The 15,095-nt window shown below is 39.1% G+C and overlaps 1 long non-coding RNA gene across 2 annotated transcripts; it reads right to left on the bottom strand.

The window, feature by feature from the left end:
* Positions 1 to 225: 225 nt before the first annotated feature.
* Positions 226 to 9,211, bottom strand: LOC110938582. Of its 2 annotated transcripts, none has more exons than XR_002591509.1 (3): positions 9,089 to 9,211; positions 8,367 to 8,454; positions 226 to 278 (listed from the first exon to the last, which is right to left on the bottom strand). It is a non-coding gene; the product is annotated as an uncharacterized LOC110938582 (long non-coding RNA). The 2 variants fall into 2 exon arrangements; XR_002591512.1 differs by lacking the exon at positions 226 to 278 and adding an exon at positions 7,710 to 7,797.
* Positions 9,212 to 15,095: the final 5,884 nt, after the last annotated feature.

Here is a 15,095-nt window from a genome sequence, read left to right as displayed (position 1 = left end):
TTAAAACCCAAGAGTTCATGTATTTGTCAAATCATTCGTAAAATAACAAATAACCATGCAACAATCACAATACACTTTATCATATCACAACGTATACAGTTACAAAGCAAACAAATTGTGTAAGTAAACAACTAGACAAACAGTTAACGTGCAATAAATGCGAAAGTGGAATCTCGGAAACTCGAGTTGTCACAACGTACACACCTACATACAATCCATGTCTTGACTCGATCTTCAACCGCGTACACTTCTTGATGAAACATCCAAACTTGTATAGCCTGCAGTCACCACATTCAATCACATTATTAGCAACCGGTGACATAATACAAAAACCTTAACACATGCGTAATAGCGCGTCAACATATCATGCTTTCTCTTATACTAGCCCTTTCATCCATCCATTCGATTACTCGCATCGGATTGTGGAGTTAACCTTCACTTCCTTTGTTATCATGCCTATACTTCACATTAATTCTCAATAGAAAACGGTTAGTACATTAGCTTCCATTTATATGAACATGTCCTCAAATACACATAACTCGTCTTATTCATTCAAGCATAATTAAATACCCACTCAAGCATGTATTCACTTTCTATTCGTACACGTACTTACAATTTTCATCTTACATGTATAACTCCTTAATTCATCTTTATGCATAATTCATTATGTAAGTTCCCTTTCTTACCCAAACTTAATCGAATCTCTTTCTTAACCACTTCTAACCCATTCCATTAAAACTTAACTTAGTAATAGCATTGATTCATATCTTCTGACATTACATTCAACAATTAACATATATCATAAATACATTACCAAACAAAAGGGTAAACGTTTAATGATTTCGAACGGTCCAACATACCGCGGATTGGGCTTGCCTCGTTTACCAAAACGAACCACACCCTTCCAGGGTGAGACTTTGAGTAGCACTCGATCCCCAACTTGGAACTCGAGCGGTTTCCTGCGTTTATCAGCGTAGCTTTTCTGACAGTCACGAGCTGCCGCCATGCGTTGTCGTATCTGTGCAATCCGTTCAGTAGCATCAACTACCATTTCTGGACCTGTGATCTGACTATCACCCACCTCTGCCCAACAAAGAGGTGATCGGCATTTACGTCCGTATAATGCCTCGAATGGAGCGGCTTGTATGCTGGTGTGGTAACTGTTGTTGTACGAAAACTCCACTAACGGGAGATGTTTTTCCCAGCTGTTGCCGAAGTCGATAACACATGCCCGAAGCATGTCTTCTAGAGTCTGGATAGTGCGCTCAGACTGCCCATCCATCTGAGGGTGATAAGTTGTGCTCATGTCTAACCGTGAGCCAAAAGATTTGTGCATTGCTTGCCACAGTTCTGAAGTAAATCGTGCATCACGATCTGAGATAATAGAGGTTGGCACTCCATGCCTCGAAACAACTTCTTTCAAGTAAATGTCTGCTAATGTAGAGAACTTGTCAGTTTCCTTGATAGCCAAGAAGTGAGCAGACTTTGTGAGTCGATCCACGATTACCCAAATAGTATCGTTCCCACGCTGGGATCTAGGCAGGCCAGTAACAAAATCCATGGAAATTTCTTCCCATTTCCATTGTGGTATCTTTGGTTGCTGAAGTAGGCCTGATTGTTTCTGGTATTCCGTCTTGACCCTCGCACAGGTCAAACACTTGCCGACGTAAGTTGCTATATGGGCCTTCATGCTAGGCCACCAGTACGTAGTTTTGAGATCGTGATACATCTTATCCGATCCTGGATGTACCAAGTAGCGGGACTTATGAGCTTCATCCATTACCAGCTTGCGTAAGTTGCCATAATGTGGAACCCAAATGCGTCCTGTTACGTAGTAGGCGTCGTCTTCCCTTTGTTCTAATCGTTGCCTTGAGCCGCGTAGGGCTTCAGCCCTGACGTTTTCTGGTTTCAATGCTTCTACCTGAGCATCTCGTATATGTGCAGGAAGACTAGACTGAATAGTAAGTTGTAATGCTCGCACGCGTCTAGGCGTAGTGTCTTTCCGACTGAGGGCGTCAGCCACAACATTGGCTTTGCCTGGATGGTACTTGATAGCGCATTCGTAATCATTAAGTAGCTCGACCCATCGACGTTGCCGCATGTTCAATTCCTTCTGCTTGAAAATATGCTCGAGACTCCAGTGATCGGTGTAGATAGTGCACTTGGTACCGTACAGGTAGTGTCGCCATATCTTAAGCGCGAAAACAACAGCTCCAAGTTCTAAATCGTGTGTAGTGTAGTTCCGTTCGTGTACTTTAAGTTTCCGCGAAGCGTAGGCAATGACTTTATCCCTTTGCATCAATACACAACCAAGACCCTGAATCGACGCATCGTAGTAGACCACAAAATCGTCTGTGCCCTCTGGAAATGAGAGAATAGGTGCGCTGCATAACCTATCCTTTAGGTGTTGAAAAGCCGTTTCTTGTGTATTACCCCAACGATAGGTAACACCTTTCTGTGTCAGTAATGTAGGCGGCTGTGCGATCTTTGAGAAGTCTTTGATGAAACGTCTGTAATAACCCGCCAAACCCAAGAATTGGCGTATTTCCGTTGGTGTACGCGGTGCAGGCCAGTTCCTGATCGAATCTACCTTGGATGGATCAACATGAATCCCATCCTTGTTTACCACATGGCCTAGAAAGTGGACTTCACGAAGCCAGAAGTTGCATTTTGAAAACTTGGCGTACAGTTGTTCCTTTCGAAGAAGTTCCAAGATAAGTCGTAGATGCTGCTCGTGCTCCTCATGACTCTTGGAGTGATCAGAATGTCGTCGATGAAAACAATCACAAACTTGTCTAAATAAGGCTTGCACACCCTGTTCATAAGATCCATGAAAACTGCAGGCGCGTTCGTTAGCCCGAATGGCATGACTAGAAACTCGTAGTGGCCGTAACGAGTTCTGAATGCTGTTTTGGAGACGTCCTCATCCCGGACTCTCAGCTGATGGTAGCCTGACCTCAGATCAATCTTGGAGTAGTAGCTCGACCCTTGCAGCTGGTCGAACAAGTCGTCAATACGTGGCAGAGGGTAGCGGTTCTACACTATCACCTTGTTGAGTTTGCGGTAATCTATGCACATCCTGAAGGTACCGTCCTTCTTTTTCACGAATAACACTGGAGCTCCCCAAGGCGAAGAGCTAGGACGAATAAAGCCCTTATCCAAGAGCTCTTGCAATTGCTTAGACAGTTCTTCCAGTTCGGTTGGAGCTAATCGATACGGTGCGCGTGCTATAGGTGCTGCTCCAGGAGCTAGTTCTATCTGGAATTCGACCTGGCGATGAGGCGGTAGACCAGGTAAGTCTTCAGGAAACACTTGAGGAAAGTCACGTACAACAGGGATATCCTCTAATCTCTTCTCTTTCGTTGATGCATCTGTAACAAGTGCTAGAATGGCAGTGTGACCCTTGCGCAAGCATTTCTGAGCCTTCAAAAAGGAGATGATACCGACCACGGCACCACTCTTGTCGCCTTGAACTTCGAGAGGTTCGTTACCAGAACGGGGAATACGAACGATCTTCTCCTTGCATAAGATCTCTGCTTGTTGCTGGGATAACCAATCCATACCGATGACAATGTCGAAACTACCCAGAACTATAGGAATGAGATCGATAGAGAAAGTCTGACCGGCTAAGACGATGTTACAACCTTTGACTACATGTGTGGCCTCTAAACTTTTACCGTTGGCTAACTCTACGACATGTTTGGTGTTTAAGGGTGTTGGTGTACGTTTTAACATTTGACTAACTTTTAGAGACACATAACTGGTATCCGCACCCGAATCAAACAATACAGTAACATAAAGTCGTCAAGAAGAAACTTACCCATAACTACGTTAGGATCATTCCTTGCATCACCCTGCCCCAGCACAAACACACGACCCCTAGCATCGTTGCCATTATTGTTTCCCCCGTTGTTGTTGTTGCCATTGCCCTGATTGTTGTTATTGTTGTTGTTCTGGTTCTGGTTTAACTGGGGGCAGTCACGTTTGAAGTGGCCTTCAGCACCACATTGATAGCATCCTCTGTTGCCTCGCTGCTGTTGTTGCTGCTGGTTTCATGGAGCAGGTGGTTGTTGTTGCTGATTCTGGTTCGCAGGTCGTGAGCTTCTGCAATCTTTAGCCTCATGACCCATCTTGAGGCACCGCTGACAACGACCCTTGTTGCACTGGCCGTTGTGGTGTTTGTTGCAAGTGTTGCACCTTGGGAGGTTTCCTCGATGTCCACCCGGTCTTTGATTACCCGAAGATTGCTGACCAGGGCTCTGGTAGTTATCAGTCTTGCGCTGCTGAACTTGAGACTGAGCTGTAGCTGAACCTTTGCTGGAATCCCCATCCCATTTCCGCTTGTTGTCACTGGGAGTAGCGGAAGTAGTAGCATCGGTAGCACTGATACGTTTAGGCAGCCTGTTCTGTTCCACTGCCTGATCTGTGAGGCAATGAGCAAGGCGTTGAATATCCTGGATGTTAGCAAGGTTGGCCGATGTCACGTGGCTTTGAATTTCTGGTGCCAACCCTTTGAGATACAACTCAATACGTCTGATAGGAGGGTCCACCATAGTTGGACACAGAACGGCCAGCTCGTTTGACCTTTTAGTATATGCCTCAATTTCCGACCCAGTCATTTTCAAATGAAAGAACTCCACCTCTAACTTGTGGATGTCGTCACGTGTGCAGTATTCCCGTTTAATCAGCTCTTTGAAATCATTCCAAGGAGTGGCGTTAGCAGCTGCCAATCCTAAAAGTTAAACTTGCGCATTCCACCAAGTCAGCGCAATTCCTTCCAGAGTACCAGTGGCGTATTTCACCCTGCGAGCCTCAGGGCATTCACACATCTCAAACACCGACTTGAGCTTTTCAAACCAATGGAGGAGTCCCACTGCTCCCTCCGTGCCACTGAACGTGCTAGGACGACAGTCCATGAAATTCTTGAAAGTGCAAACAGGTGGCTGAGCGTGTTGACCTGCTGTGTATAAGAACAAGACAAGATTAAACACAAGAGTTGATTTAGGAGTGTAGGATCTAAAGATCCTAGTGTGAGTTACGACTGCAGGGTATACCTCCTGCTTGTGTGGCTGCAAGTGTCGCAACAACTTGTTCGTTAATGAGAGCCGTCAACTGGGCTTGTGTCAAGTTAATGCGTCCAGCCATGATCTTCATAGCAAAGGTAACATACGTGAGAGAGTGTTCGCGAATAGTGCGATGACAGAAGAGAGTAACACAAGTGTTCTCAAGCAATAACGAATAGTAGGCAAGGTAATCTAAGCATACCACGAGCAAAGTTCTATGTAATTCTAGCAAGTAGGTAAAGTAAACATGAATAGTAGTACCTATGATGTTGAGCCTTGCACGTGGAGCGAAGCGTCGTTGTGGATCGTTGAGCACTGTACTGGTTATAGTCTGGTTTTAATAAAAACGTTTCCCCCATATTAAAACCAAGTTCTCTATAACCAATGGCTCTGATACCAATCTGTCACACCCCCAAAATCCACTCGCGGAGTACCACCGCTTGGAGGCGTGACTGACCAGGATCAAGCCACCAATCATATTGAACATGTAAGTAATAAGTAAAAGTAAATGTAATTCAACCCAAACCAATATGAATGGTGTTCAAAACATAAGTGCAATATCAATGTTTAGCGGAAGCATAAAAATAAACTTAACATAAGTATGAATATGTAATGTCAAAATGTTTAATCAAAGCATTCACGATCCCTGTCCACAACGACCACGCCTCCTAGTGCAAGCTCCATGTATACCTAACGACCTGCAAGGCATGTAACAGAGAGTCAACAACTAGTTGAGCGAGTTCACATCGGGTTGCTTAGTAATAGTGTTCATTTCGCAAAACGTTTGTTTGTTTAGTAACCCATGTATCGTTATAATTACATCGCGGCCCTCCAGGCATGTTTGCGAAGATTAGTGGGGGTTTCCCATGTATTGTAGACTAGTTTTATTTGTATCGCAGCCCTCCAGGCATGTGTGCGAAGTTTAGTATCAGTATCGCGACCATTCTAGGCATGTGTGCGAAGATCAGTATCAGTATCGCGGCCATTACAGGCATGTGTGCGAAGAGTAGTGGGGGCTTCCCCATGTATCACTAGTCTAGCAGTATCTATAAGTGACCTTTCCCAACCGATGTCAGTATTTCATAATTCCCAACAACAACGTAAATACAGATAATCATTCAATCCCATTCCATACCCAGGGAATCCCATGCCTTGGTAAGAGTGTGAACTCACCTTGGTTTGCTTGGTTTGTTATTGTGCTTCTAGTGTTAATTAATGGTTAAGTTCGTTACACACGACCTATGGTACATTGCACGTAAACTCAATGTAAGTGTTTACGTTCAAATAAGGTTTACAATTCCTTGGTGTCCAAACAACTGTGTTCCATGTGATAATTGTTTACAGATTGACATGACATAGATTGCACCTACATACAGTAACATACCGAAACATACAGTAACATACATACAATGGCATGCAAGGTGTTCTTCATACAACCCTAAGAGGGTTTTGAACTTAGCATTAAACAATAACTAAAACTCAGACCCAAGGATCTTCTAATAAACTCGGATCATGTATTATTCATAAAACTCAGACCATGTATCACATATAAAACTCGGACCATGCTTCACATATAAAACTCGGACTATACAAGCATCATAAAACTCGGACCATACAAGGCATCATGAAACTCGGACCATACAAGGCATCAAAAGTCGGACCATGCTTCAATCAAAAAGTCAGACCATACATTCCCTTATAAAACTCGGACCAAACACCCCTTTACAAAACTCAGACCTCATGTTTTTCTACAAAACTCGGACCTTACATGCATTACAAAATTCGGACCATACATGCATTACAAAGTTCGGACCATACATGCATTACAAAGTTCGGACCATACATGCATTTCAAAAACTCGGATCTAGCATGGCAAAACTCAGACTCCATATAACACATTCATCGGACCTTGTGACTTCACAATGCCCGGACTGTTAACTCCAAACAACAACACATCGAATCAACAAAGCCAAATTATAGTTTCTGATGCGACAGTTACAATAAATCAGTACGATCAAAACCCTATTCTTCCATACGAATCAACCAAAAGTTTAACTATTCTAGCATGTGGATTGATCCTAATCACAGGCAAATCATCAGACAATTACAAATCATCTTACAAACAATCTAAAAGATTAACTAATCACAAAATCCTTGTTTGGAGAACTAGGGTTTGCATGAATCAAATGACCAATGATTAACAACAAATAATCATTAAACGTTTACCTTAGATTGATTCTAGATGAAGAGATAGATCAAAAGTGATGATTGAGAGCTTGTGCCACCAAGAATGATGAAAAGATGATTGCAGGAGATGATTGTAGAGGGATATTGAAATACGTATAATGATTTGTGAGAGAGATTAGGGTTAGGGGTTATTTAGGTTTCACTAACTACTCTACTCACCCCTAAGTATCATCTTTTACATAAAACACACACACCACATATAATTTACAGTTTCATCACCAAGTTCATGTATTTGTCAAATCATTCGTAAAATAACACATAACCATGCAACAATCACAATACACTTTATCATATCACAACGTATACAGTTACAAAGCAAACAAATTGTGTAAGTAAACAACTAGACAAACAGTTAACGTGCAATAAATGCGAAAGTGGAATCTCGGAAACTCGAGTTATCACAACGTACACACCTACATACAATCCATGTCTTGACTCGATCTTCAACCGCGTACACTTCTTGATGAAACATACAAACTTGTATAGCCTGCAGTCACCACATTCAATCACATTATTAGCAACCGGTGACATAATACAAAAACCTTAACACATGCATAATAGCGCGTCAACATATCATGCTTTCTCTTATACTAGCCCTTTCATCCATCCATTCGATTACTCGCATCGGATTGTGGAGTCAACCTTCACTTCCTTTGTTATCATGCCTATACTTCACATTAATTCTCAATAGAAAAACGGTTAGTACATTAGCTTCCATTTATATGAACATGTCCTCAAATACACATAACTCATCTTATTCACTCAAGCATAATTAAATACCCACTCAAGCATGTATTCACTTTCTATTCGTACACGTACTTACAATTTTCATCTTACATGTATAACTCCTTAATTCATCTTTATGCATAATTCATTATGTAAGTTCCCTTTCTTACCCAAACTTAATCGAATCTCTTTCTTAACCACTTCTAACCCATTCCATTAAAACTTAACTTAGTAATAGCATTGATTCATATCTTCTTACATTACATTCAACAATTAACATATATCATAAATACATTACCAAACAAAAGGGTAAGTTCGGAGTTCACTTACCTTGCGCGTCCGTATTTGCGTTCGCTTACTTGATTGAGTCTTCTTAGCCCGTTAGCCTTCAACGATCCCATCCATCTTGACATGATTCCTATACACTCATGTCATTACATTCACATTCTTATTAGCATATATGCTTATACATATGAACAACCATATCAAATTCACATCTAACATACGACCTACATAAAGCATACTCAACATCATTAATCCATTTAAACAAGCATAAAGCATACTCGACATCATCCCTACATAATCTTCACATGAACTATATCTGTTTACCCGTTACTTGCATACAATTTCACTTATTGTTGTCTTTTAGACATTTCATCAAACACTTGGTGTGCGTACTACTTCCTAAGCATAATGTACAAGTATTTCATGCTTTTCTTCCTAGTTATCACTTTCATTCATCAATACAAGTAAACATCATACAAATTATATACCATACTCAATCTATATACATGTACGCATCACATACTACACATTTTCACAATCAATTTCATACCCTTTCATGGATTAAACCTAAACCCACTTAGCTAGGTGTAGTAAATCATCAAAATACTCAATTTATAACAATTTACTCAAAATCTTCACTTAGGGTTCGTTCCTAGGCAAGCATACATTGTCAATTTGGCCATAACCTAAACGATTCATGCATAAATCACTACTTGTGATGTTCATCAAGATTTCTCAACTTCATTAAACATCAAAATTCAACATACCTTATGATCCCTTAGCTTGGGTGATCGTTAATTCATGTTCCTTCTTGAATTTGAGCCTCGATTCATCCTTCAATTGGATGATATATGATGAACTAGGGTTTGGCTCTCTAGAGCCTTCCCTTGATCACGTACAGAACACACACGAAGTGTGTGTGTGTGTGTGTGTGTGTTATTTTCATTTAATAAAACAACTTTCAAGTTATCCCACTTTGGTCCCTCATATTTCGTTTTAATTAAATAAGGCTACAACTCTTCGTTTACTACTAACGAGACCAATAATCAACTAGGTTAATTATTCCTAGTTAATCCTCATTTTCAGGTTAACTTTTCTCATTAACGGTACCTTACCCGTTTCTTAATAGTAACCAGGTTTAAATTACCAAACTCGTTTTTGGGGTGTTACAACAACCGACAAGATTACGCAGATCCGAGAGCGCATTAAGGCGGCTCGAGATCGACAAAAGAGCTACGTGGATCGAAGACGAAAACCATTAGAGTTCGAGGTGGGAGACAAAGTGTTGTTAAAAGTCTCACCTTGGAAGGGCATAGTCAGATTTGGAAAACGTGGAAAGCTGAATCCACGATTCATCGGACCATTCAAGATTTTGGAAACGATTGGCACCGTAGCATACAAATTGGAATTACCGGAAGAGCTTAACGGAGTACATGATACGTTTCATGTATCCAACCTCAAGAAGAGTCCAACACAAGAAAACGTGATCATCCCTGCGGATGAAGTGCATATTGATGACACCCTCCAATTTACAGAACAACCCATTGAGGTTACAGACTGGAAAGTCAACAAGACCAGCAGGATCACTGTCAAACTTGTCAAAGTACGTTGGAACTCAAAGCACGGACCCGAGTACACGTGGGAACGTGAAGACAAGTTCAAAGAAAAGTATCCCCACCTGTTCAAGAAGACTCCTGCCAGAGCTAGTTCGGCCTGAATTTCGGGACGAAATTCTTTTAATGGGGGGAGACTGTGACAACCGGCACAAAACTGGTAATTTCCGTACATTCTAATTATTATTAAATGACTTCAGTTATGTGCTTTAATGTCAACATTATCTGATTTCGTACAATACAAGTGAATTCATGCACGTTTTATACTACCAAATATTGCTTTATGCATTAACGAGAGCATTGCGTCAGAAATACTAGTAAACTCACCAGTAAGACACAATGTGTCAACAGAAGTGCAGAAAGCAGTGAGACATTAGAATTAGGGCCTAGGTATAGGTCCAACTGCAAGAATACATTAAAACCCAAGAGTACATACAAGGATTAACATATAGACTGTCCGGTGACTAAAATACGCACTAAAAAGCACCCGAAACGCACTTTAAGTGCAGAATTTTACACAAATCAGCAATAAATCATCTTTTAACACATGAATATCATGCAGAAATTACGTTTTATTATCCAAAATACTTCCCTGAGTGTCGGGAATTAAAAGGGTTACAAAAGGGTACATAAAAGACACTAAACGGTGCATTTAGCACTTTAACAAGCCAGTATTTAACCGAACAACCGGACATTACCCGGATCACAAAAAATATTACCAAGAGCATTGTTTTAGTGTTACAAGGCTAGTTATGGTCAACAAACATCATAACACATCAAAAATATCTAATAACTAAAGTACCTAACTAGATACTTACATTTTAACCACAACCTAACTAACTTAGTTCAAGCCTATGCTACTACCCCCCCCCCCCACCCACTAGTAATCGGCCCAACATGGCCCCCACAAGATGATTTGTTTTATTTTTTTTAATAGATCTTGTTGATGCTTTAGCTAACACAATATCCATAGGTTAAAATGTATAAATGGACTATAAGAGAACATGTAAGATCATCACTCCTCATTCCTTCACACACCAACACACACACTTCCTCCCTTCCTCCCTTGCTTGGTCACGGCCGAGATCACCACCACTATAACCACCATTGTTCCATCTACCTCCATATATTCCAAGCACATACCAAGGTGATAGAAGGTGCATAAGGAAGCTAGGAGCTTTCGGAAGTTCAAGAACCTTCTTCGTTTGCTATTAACCACTTGTTTTCTTCACTTGATCATCCCTAGCCTTGTGCTAGTGGTAAGAACTTTGATCTTGCTATTTTACATCTATTCTAAGTGGTTAATGATGAATCATGTTCAAAAACATCAAGAACACTAATGAATCATATGAAGTAAACTTGAACATAAGCTTTAAATATGAAGAAAACTTGATGTACATGAGTTGTTATGATTGTTGGTTATTGTTTGTTGGTAGAAATAATGTAGACCATCATACAATCTTGCTAGATCATGATTAAAAAGATAATCTAGCAAGATAAGGGGATAAACATGTTAAAGATTATGAATCATCCACAAAAAGATCATGAACTTGAAAGAACACTATGTTTTCCTAAAAATAAAGATCAAAGTAAGATGATAAACATGTAGATCTAAATATCCATGAGTGGTTTTTCAAAAGAACCAACTTAAAAATACAAGTTTTACTTAATCTTGGTTCTTAAACAAATAAACCTTATTTTTGGTGGTTAATAAAGTAAAGATACAGATGTGTACCAAGAAAAATACAAGTAGTATTTTTAGAAAACATGAACATAAGTTGTAAAGAATCATATTCTTTAAAAATGAAGTTTTTAAAGAAGCAATCACACTTTAAAGGGTAACAAGACTTACTAAATACCCTAGTAAGTTACTACACATTTTTATAAATTTTCAAGTTCATGAAATAGAGAAATTAGTGTATGTTGTTGATGATTATTGTTGAAATTGATTGATGATGATTTTTAAAAGAAAATAAACACATGTTTTGAAAACATGGGAAACCTCCATTTTTAGGGGAAACTCTGTCAAAATTTTTATAAATTTTGACACTTAGAAAAATATATAAGTTTTGAGAAACTTATTCCCTAAAAATGTATACCAAGGTTTCCCTAATTTTTAAGTTAAGAAACGATGATTTCGTCAAGGTTAAAAATTTGACATTAAGTATGTATATTTTTGAGAAAAATATATATATTATTTAATCACCAAACTTTGTGCTAAGTGTATGTAGTATGTATTATACGTGCTAGTGTATTAGGACTTGATAATACACTAAACACCCGTAAGAAGTGAAAATACAAAAATACACATACAACATGCTTAGGCAAATACAAGAAAAATATATTTATAAAAATATATTATTTGATAGAATAAATAACTTGGACAAGTTATGAGCATGAAATAAAGTTTTGAACAAAGATACATAATTCGGGTGAAAAGTGCAAAATACAAGATACTTATATTAATTTTTGAGAAAATAATATAAGTAGGATACATAGTTAAAAATATAAAATATTTTTAACACAACAATACATATACAAAAGATAGTGACTTGTGTTTGTACGATACAAGTCTAGTGACTAACGATAATAAAACACGTTTAGGTCACGACGCATTATAAGCAAATCCGGTGAAGTTTACGACGCAAGGAACGCAAAGTTGTAAGTTCATGCTCCCCCTTTTCTTTAACTGTTTTTTGGTTTTATAACTTCGGGGGTGAAATACATGTTATAAATGTACAATGTTTACAAATGGTATGATACAAAAACAAAAAGCACTCTTGGTGATAACTAGTACCAAGTATGTTGCGTTTTGAGAAATGATACGAGAAATCGTGTCACGAATAGGGTACCATAAGCACCATTAACCGTGTACATACTTAGATCGCAGAACAAAAGGTTAGATCTATTGGGTTTCAGGGCAGCCCCACTCTTGGTGACAACTAGTACCGAGTAGTGTTTTTGTGTCTCCGCCGTGAATCGACAACTAGAAAAATGCCTATGGTTTGGTGACTTCCTATGTCGTGTCACATGTTAATGGCCTTGCAACCCAATAACAACTTAATACATACATGAATACTTGATTTATACATGAATACTTGATTTACACAAAATACATACCATGTTTTTCATACAAAGTGTACAAACATTCAATACAAGAACTGCATGAATTCACACCAACATTATGTTGACGTTTTTCAAATTTCACATGTATTTCAGGTAACTAAAAGTGGATGTGCGCGCGGCCTTACTCATGCTTGTGGATGTCGCTTATGTTTATCTTTAAATAAAGTTGTAAACTTTTTAGACAATGGTTTATGCTATCTCGCGATGTAAACGCTAACTTATGTTTTCAAATTATGAAATGTTTGGTATTTGAAGTTATTTTTACGAGCATGTAGTATGTTTACCTTTCGTATGCAATGAGAACCTTTCATGATCACACCTCGTGCTTCCGCCGCAGAAAGGGGTGTGATAGATAGACCGGTACTAAAAGCTCTTGTGTCCTTGGACGACCTCGGTATCTTTCTATACTACGTCCATGATGGGTGCACTTGCCCATATGTGTGTTTAGCGTTAGTAAATATCGTGTTTTATAAATTTAAAACTTGGCTAAAAAGTGTAAAAGGGCTTAAAATATATATAAAAATATATAACACCACGCACATATCAGTCTCACTACTAGAAATCTAAATCTTTTCCTACGCATTTTCCGTCGGAAATCGGAAAATACGTAGGAAACCAATGTTTCTGACAAAAAGTGGTTTGTCGAGAAAATGCTGGTGGGAAAGGTTTTCCAACACATTTGTGATAAAAAAATCGTCGGAAGTTCCCTATGCATTTTACAACACATCTTTTGTTGTTATTTTGTCGTAGATCTGTTGCAAATTAGTGTTTTTACGTCAGAATTTTTGCTTATCGAGAATGTCTAAACAAATTATCGAAGGAAAACGATCCATTTTCCAGTAGTGTCTTAGGGATTGCTCCACCCATGTCCTGACCTTGGGTCTCTTAAGTCGTGCATCCCCGTCTGTGTTGTCATCCTCAGTGAACCTATGGATTCCTCACTTAAGTCATTTTCAAATATTAGCCGAATCCTCAATTATACCTTTAGATATCTAGTTTGTTAGTAGATACATGTTATTAGGCCATGTGTCATGGGTATTATAGGGACATCAAAGAGTTTGATAATGCTCTCACAACAACCCCATGGGCATGATAGGGGCATTTCTAGAATAATGCCCAATGAGGAGGAAAAACATATAAAAGTAATGAATAAAAAAATATTAAGTAGGGATGGCAAAAAAGCCCGAGCCCGACGGGTATACCCGAAACCCGAAACATATGGGTGGGGTATACCCGAAACATATGGGGCGGGTATGGGATTAACAATATAAAAAAATTCGGGTACGGGTATGAGATTTAGTTGTCACACCCCAACCTATGGCGGAAACATCAGGTCGGGACGAAATAGATTGCTCAAGACTTCATAACGCTAGTTTGCGACAAGTATTTAATAATCAAAATTTCATTTCATTACTAAAATCAATTCCAATGTTTCGAAGCAAAATACAACAATTTAATCAAAAGGACAAATACAACAACAAGTACAAAAATTTAGATGAGTTTCTAGTTCATCCTACTAAGTTCCCTTCGTCGTCATCATCATTATCAATTTCCTATAATACGTATTAAAATACATGTCAACACATAAAGTATTGGCGAGCATACAAGTTTAAGTACTAGCATATGTATAAAAGTTTAAACGAATCCACATGGCATAATGGTTATCTAGAACTAACGTACGATACTAGCATGCAACTATAAATGTCAACCCAAAGATTCCCGCTAGCGTAATCTTATCGTAGCAACGATAAGACCGTTTGTGTTTTAAGCATAAAGTATTTGATTGTGTAAGTTTGATAATGTATACGTGTTGCACCCAAAAGTGTTAAAATAAAAAGGGTCATGTACACTCACGATTTTGCAAAGCTTCCAATTAAACCGAGAGTTGATGAGTTATTGAGATGGGAAGACCGAAGTTACCCTACAAGGCGAAAACGGAGGTGTGTGAGTAGTTGGATTTGGCGAAGGATTAGGATTCGGGATTTACATATAATAAAGTATATGTACGCAAAAAATATATATTGTCATAAACACT

Source organism: Helianthus annuus, chromosome 1 (genome assembly GCF_002127325.2).
Source record: "Helianthus annuus cultivar XRQ/B chromosome 1, HanXRQr2.0-SUNRISE, whole genome shotgun sequence".
Taxonomy (NCBI): Eukaryota; Viridiplantae; Streptophyta; class Magnoliopsida; order Asterales; family Asteraceae; genus Helianthus; species Helianthus annuus.
The sequence above is the reverse complement of the archived record's forward strand: the minus strand, read 5'-3'. Positions and strand labels throughout refer to the sequence as shown.